A 7,755-nucleotide genomic window follows, 5' to 3' on the forward strand; every position below is an offset into this window, starting at 1 on the left:
TTCTTTCAGTAAGGAATCTGTATAAATCCAGTCATCTGTTGCAGCTTTGCCTCTGAAACTTTTCTGCCCCATTTTTAAATCTAATTTTAAGACATAATTAAAGGCATCAAAGTGGGGGCTAAAACAAGGAAATAAACTCTCAATGGGAATGGCTACAGCACTAAACTCTGAACGAACAAGTGGGAAAACCTCAGGAAAAACTATCAAATCAGATCCTGTATCTGACACGAGTTGTGTGAACAACATAAAACCCATACTGAACCAAGTACTTTTACTGGGGCCTTGCTCCACCTGGATATGCTATGCAAAATCTGTATTATTGTTCTATGTAGACTAATATAATTTTTTTACCAGCAGTCTACTCTTCAATAACTTAAGAGCTCTTTTAAAACTTGAGAAGCTTGAGACCATTATTATGTGTCCTGCACTCTGGGATGATTGAGAACAGATCCTGCCCCTCTGTATGACTACCTTTCAAGTATATGAAAAGTACGGTATTATCATAGCAACCCCCTGCCTTTTCTCAAGGCTAAACATGCCCACTTCTTTCAGTTTTTCCTCATACGGCTTGGTTTTCAGTCCTCTCTTCATCCTTGTTGCCCTTCTCTGAACTTGTTCGTTGTTGGCATCCTTATTAAAGTGTGGTGTCCAGAAATGGACATAGTATTCTAGATGAGGCCTAACCAGTGTTGAATAGAGGAGAAATAGTACTTCTGTTAATGCATCCTAAAATAGCAAAGTTCCCCTCTATTTGGTACTGGTTAGGCCTCATCTTGAGTACATACTGCGTCCAGTTCTGGATACTGCACTTTAAGAAGGGGTGAGACAAACTGGAAAAAGTTCAGAGGAGGGCAACAAAGATGATAAGGGAGCTGGAAATAAAGCCCTGTGAGGAAAGACTGAAAGGACTGGGCATGTTTAGCCTTAAGAAAATCAGGCTGAGGGGAGTTACTGTACAATAGGAGGGGTATTATTACATATCTCAGAATGCAGGACATGTCATAATGGGCTCAAGTTATAGGAAGCCAGATTTAGACTGAATATTAGGAAAAGCTTCCTGTTAGAGCAGTACAACAATGGAATCAATTATGTCAGGGGGTGGAGAGTATTCCAGTGCTGGAGTAATTGAAGAGAAAAATGGGCAACCATCTATCTGATCTACTTTGATTTGGATTCCTGCAGTGAGAAGGAGGTTGGACTTAATGGCCTTATAGGCCCCTTCCAACTCAATTATTTCATGTCTCTGTAAGAGTGGTTGTGTCAACAGTAGGAGCAAATGTTGGGTGCTTAAAGAAATCCTGTTTCTGTTCTTGGCCATGGAACTTGTGTGTTATCACTCATTGAATGTGAGCCTTGTGAGGTCTAGGATGGAAACAAGGACTATTGATTATCAGTTAGTGTGTTTTTGGATAGATCCTTGGTTGTGCAAGTTGCCTACCCTCCGTATCAAATCACCTGCAAGTAAGTACTATTGAAGTTAACTGAAGTTATGGCCACCTCAATTATTTGATCAGTTCCCTACCTATGCTTTAGGTACTTGCTGTTTGTTCCCAGTACAAGGAAGAACCTGAAATGGATGATGCATTTTTTTCTTCATGTCCCAGGTTCTCAGTTACTTCTTTGGAGGAGTTGCTGCACAATCCTGAGAGACTAGAATCCTAAACAACAGTAAAGTATTGGATAAAATGGAGTAAATATTGCTTGGTTAGTAATTAGAAAGAGTGGGACAGGCTCAAATCAACATGGGAAGAAACATGTTTGAACCATTTTTACATCTAATTTGTTTGTTTCAGTCATTTCCTCCAAAGTCTTCTCCTTTTAACTTGAACTGGATTATGAATTCTTCAAGGTTAATTATCCAAACAGCAACTCTGTGAAGCCTGTCTTGCCAAAATTAATACTCTTGTACCACATTACATCAAATATAACAAATATCAGCTACTGTCATCCTATCAAAGTGTAATTTTATTTATTTATTCTACTTATATCCCACCTATCTGGTCTTGTGACCACTCTAGGCGGCTTACAAACACATAAAACAGCAAGTAAATATAATTTAAGTTTTGAACTAGATACTCAGCTTCTTCTGGATGTAAAGAGCATCATGTATGTGATGTATAACTTTCATTTCCTTTCACCTTTTATTTGCCTCAGCAAAATGTTCAGGTCTTCTTTGTTGGTTCCTCCTGTATACTGGCATTTTTTTTCTGTAACTTTCCCTATCTCCCTTGCATTTTGTTTTCCTTCTCTGCTATTTGTAAGGCCTCATTGGACAGCCACTTTGCTTTCTTGCATTTCCCTTTCTTCTGGATTTTTTTGTTGCTGCCTCCTGTACAATGTTACGAGCCTCTATCCAAAGTTCTTCAGGCACTCTGTCCACCAAATCTAGTTCTTTAAATCTGTTCTTCACTTCCACTGTGTATTGATAAGGGATTTGGTTTAGATTATACCTGACTAGCCCAGTGGTTTTTCCTGCTCTCTTCAATTTAAACTTGGAATTTTGCTGAGAAGCTGATGATCAGAACCACAATCGGCTCCAGATCTTTTTTTTGCTGTCTAGAGCTTCTTCATCTTTGGCGGCAGAGAATATAATCAATCTGATTTTGGTGTTGCCCATCTGGTGATGTCCATGTGTAGAGTTGCCTGTTGTGTTGTTGGAAAAGTGTTTGTGATGACCAGCTTGTTCTCTTGACAAAACTCTATTAGCCTTTGCCCTGCTTCGTTTTGAACTCCAAGGCCAAACGTCCCTGTTGTTCCCTTTATCTCTTGCCTCCCTGCTTTAGCATTCCAATCCCCTAGAATGAGAAGAACATCTTTCTTCGCTGTCATTTCTAGAAGGTGTTGTAAGTCTTCATAGAATTGGTCAGTTTCAGCCTCTTCAGCATTGGTGTTTGGTGCATAAACTTGGATTACTGTGATGTTGAAAAGTCTGCCTTGGATTCGTATTGAAATCATTCTATCATTGTTGAGATTATATTCAAGTACAGCTTTTCCCACTCTGATGTTGACTATGAGGGCTACTCCATTTCTTCTATGGGATTCTTGCCCACAATAGGAGATATGATAATCATCTGAATTGAATTTGCCCATTCCCATCCATTTTAGTTCACTGATGCCCAGGATGTCAATGTTTATTCTTGCCATCTCCTGTTTGACTATATCCAACTTACCAAGGTTCATAGCTCTTACATTCCTGGCTCCTATGCAGTATTTTTCTTTGCAGCATCGGACTATCCTTTCACTTCCAGGAGTGTCCACACTTGAGCATCCTTTCAGTTTTGGCCCAGCCACTTCAATAGCTGTGGAGCTACTTGTCCTTTACTTTTCCTCAGTAGCATGTTGGACGCCTTCCGACCTGAGGTGCTCACCTTCCAGCGTAATCCCTTTTAGCCTTTTGTTTCTGTCGGGGAAGTTTTCTTGGCAAAGATACTGGAGTGGCTTGCCAGTTCCTGTTCCAGGTGGATGGCGTTTAGTCAGATCTCCACTACGACCTGTCCATCTTGGGTGTCCCTGCACAGCATAGCCCATGTGTGTTTAGTCGTTTAGTCGTGTCCGACTCTTCGTGACCCCATGGACCAGAGCACGCCAGTCCCTCCTGTCTTCTACTGCCTCCCGGAGTTGTGTCAGGTTCATGTTGGTTGCTTCGCAGACACTGTCCAGCCATCTCATCCTCGGTCGTCCCCTTCTCCTCTTGCCGTCACACTTTCCCAACATCAGGGTCTTTTCCAGGGAGTCTTTTCTTCTCATTAGATGGCCAAAGTACTGGAGCCTCAGCTTCAGGATCTGTCCTTCCAGTGAGCACTCAGGGTTGATTTCCTTTAGAACTGATAGGTTTGTTCTCCTTGCAGTCCAGGGGATTCTCAAGAGCCTCCTCCAGCACCACAATTCAAAGGCATCAATTCTTCGGCGGTCTGCTTTCTTTATGGTCCAGCTCTCACTTCCATACATCACGACAGGAAAAACCATAGCTTTGACTATTCGGACTTTTGTTGGCAAGGTGATGTCTCTGCTTTTCAAGATGCTGTCCAGATTTGTCATCGCTTTCCTCCCAAGAAGAAGGCGCCTTTTAATTTCAGGGCTGCTGTCTCCATCTGCAGTGATCATGGAGCCCAGGAAGATAAAATTTGACACTGCCTCCATATCTTCCCCTTCTATTTCCCAGGAGGTGATGGGACCAGTGGCCATGATCTTAGTTTTTTTGATGTTGAGTTTCAGACCGTTTTTTGCACTCTCCTCTTTCACTCTCATTACAAGGTTCTTTAATTCCTCCTCACTTTCTGCCATCAGAGTGGTATCATCTGCATATCGGAGGTTGTTGATATTTCTTCCGGCAATCTTAATTCCGGCTTGGGTTTCTTCCAGTCCAGCCTTCCGCATGATGTATTCTGCATATAAGTTAAATAAGCTGGGGGACAATATACAGCCTTGCCGTACTCCTTTCCCAATTTTGAACCACTCAGTTGTTCCATGACCAGTTCTAACTGTTGCTTCCTGTCCCACATATAGGTTTCTCAGGAGACAGATAAAGTGGTCAGGCACTCCCATTTCTTTAAGAACTTGCCATAGTTTGCTGTGGTCCACACAGTCAAAGGCTTTCGCATAGTCAATGAAGCAGAAGTAGATATTTTTCTGGAACTCTCTGGCTTTCTCCATAATCCAGCGCAAGTTAGCAATTTGGTCTCGAGTTCCTCTGCCTCTTCGGAATCCAGCTTGTACTTCTGGGAGTTCTCGGTCCACATACTGCTGAAGCCTACCTTGGAGGATTTTGAGCATAACCTTGCTAGCGTGTGAAATGAGTGCAATTGTACGGTAGTTGGAGCATTCTTTGGCACTGCCTTTCTTTGGGATTGGGATGTAGACTGATCTTTTCCAATCCTCTGGCCACTGTTGAGTTTTCCAAACTTGCTGGCATATTGAATGTAGCACCTTAACAGCATCATCTTTCAAGATTTTAAATAGTTCAACTGGAATGCCATCACCTCCACTGGCCTTGTTGTTAGCCAGGCTTTCTAAGGCCCACTTGACTTCGCTCTCCAGGATGTCTGGCTCAAGGTCAGCAACTACATTGTCTGGGTTGTCCGGGATATCCACATCTTTCTGATATAATTCCTCCGTGTATTCTTGCCACCTCTTCTTGACGTCTTCTGCTTCTGTTAGGTCCCTTCCATTTTTGTCTTTTATCATGTTCATCTTTGCGCAAAATGTTCCTCTAATATGTCCAATTTTCCTGAACAGATCTCTGGTCTTTCCTTTTCTGTTATCTTCCTCTATTTCTTTGCATTGTTCATTTAAGAAGGCCCTCTTGTCTCTCCTTGCTATTCTTTGGAAGTCTGCATTCAAGTTTCTGTAACTTTCCCTATCTCCCTTGCATTTTGCTTCCCTTCTCCTCTCTGCTATTTCTAAGGCCTCGTTGGACAGCCACTTTGCTTTCTTGCATTTCCTTTTCTTTGGGATGGTTTTCGTTGCTGCCTCCTGGACAATGTTACGAGCCTCTATCCAAAGTTCTTCAGGCACTCTGTCCACCAAATCTAGTTCCTTAAATCTGTTCTTTACTTCCACTGTGTATTCATAAGGGATTTGGTTTAGATTATACCTGAGTGGCCCAGTGGTTTTTCCTAATCTCTTCAGTCTAAGCTTGAATTTTGCTATGAGAAGCTGATGATCAGAACCGCAGTCAGCTCCAGGTCTTGTTTTTGCTGACTGTATAGAGCTTCTCCATCTTTGGCTGCAGAGAATATAATCAATCTGATTTCGATATTGCCCATCTGGTGATTTCCATGTATAGAGTTGCCTCTTGTGTTGTTGGAAAAGAGTGTTTGTGATGACCAGCTTATTCTCTTGACAAAACTCTATTAGCCTTTGTCCTGCTTCGTTCTGAACTCCAAGGTGTGACAAACCCAGACCTACTGGGATCTATCACACAGTTACTAAGCTGCCACCAACCATTCCCTATAATAAGTCACACAGACCAGGGATGGATTTTTAAACAACAAAAGAATAAGGTTTATTTTAAATACAAACAGGGTAAATAAAACAATCAGGTGAATAAAATAAAGTAACGTGGCTTATTCTCACACACACAAGCATACAGTTTGGTTCACCTAGAACCTTTAACTTAAAGCACAGACCCTGAACCCATCAGTTCTGGCTAACCCACAGACACCTGAACTTATCAGGTTGGTACTCTGACACACAGTAGTACCCTGTCAGACACCCAGACTCCCACAACAGCTTCTTCTTCCCCAGCTGCTGCTTCGTCCCAACCCAGTGTCTCACAGTCTGTCTCAGCATCTACTCTTCACCACACAGGCATCACATATTTATACAGTACAGCCCCTCCTCCTGATGTCCCGCCTTCCACTCCCCATAGGATGGAACTTTCCCTCCAAACCCATGACAGACAGGTAACATCAGTGCTGTTATGTAACACCTCCCCTCTTTAAAAGTTGTTTTGTAGGGGGAAAGCTAAAAGTGCTTTTCACCAAAAAACAACCTGCATAAAATACACAACAACATTTATACATACCATATAATACTTACATATACTTACACTCCAAGTTAACCATAGCAAATATGCATTTAAACATTTTACCATATACAGTACATCAATTTACCTTTATTAATACCAACCAAATTCAAAACCAGGTACATTTTAACTTTTTGTTTTCATTATATACATATAGTCCATGTTCTTTCGCCGTCTTCAGTCTTCAGGTCTTCTTGATAAGGCGTCAGCAACACAGTTCACTGACCCTCTGACCACCTTCACTTCAAAGTCATAGTCCTGTAGGTTTAAAGCCCACCTCATAAGTTTGCTATTGTGGGTTTTCATTGTCTTTAACCATTGCAATGGTGAATGGTCAGTACACAGAATAAAATGTCTTCCCCAGATGTAAGGCTTGGCCTTCTGGATCGCGTAGACTATGGCCAAACACTCCTCTCCACGGTTGCCAAATGTCTCTCACCTTTTTGAAGTTTCCTACTCAGGTAGGACACTGGATGCTGGTCACCATTCTCATCCTCCTGGCACAGAACTGCTCCTACCCCGCTGTTAGACGCATCGGTGTAGATGATGAACTCCCGGTCGAAGTCTGGAGCACGCAGCACAGGATAGTTGATTAACGCCTCCTTCAGCCTCTGGAACGCCGCCTCACAGTCGCTGGTCCACGGGATGCGGTCATCAGCCTTCTTCCTCGTCAGATCGGTCAGCGGAGCCGCAAACTCGCTAAACCTCGGGATGAACTTTCTGTAGTAGCCCACCAACCCAAGAAATGATTTGACTTTTCTCTTGGTGGTGGGTCTAGGCCAATCTCGAACAGCTTCTATTTTGGCCTCCAGGGGTTTTATCATTCCTCCCCCTACCATGTGACCTAAGTATTTTATTTCTGGGCTACCCAGCTGACACTTGCTGGCCTTTACTGTTAGCCCTGCTGCACTTAACCTCTGCAGCACTAACTCCAGGTGTATCAGGTGATCTTCCCAGGTATTACTGAAGATCCCTATGTCGTCAATGTAGGCCACTGTAAAGTCACTGAGCCCTGCCAAGGTCTGGTCCATCAGCCTTTGGAATGTGGCTGGTGCATTTCTGAGACCAAAGCTCAGGACTCGAAACTCATAGAGACCAAAAGGGCTGCAAAAGGCAGTCTTTTCTTGATCCCTGGGATCAATTCTTAATTGCCAATATCCCTTTACCAGGTCCAATGATGAGATGAACCGACAACCCCCTATGGTTTCAATCAGGTTGTCTAGCCTGGG

This window comes from Pogona vitticeps, chromosome 1 (genome assembly GCF_051106095.1).
Source record: "Pogona vitticeps strain Pit_001003342236 chromosome 1, PviZW2.1, whole genome shotgun sequence".
Lineage (NCBI taxonomy): Eukaryota > Metazoa > Chordata > Lepidosauria > Squamata > Agamidae > Pogona > Pogona vitticeps.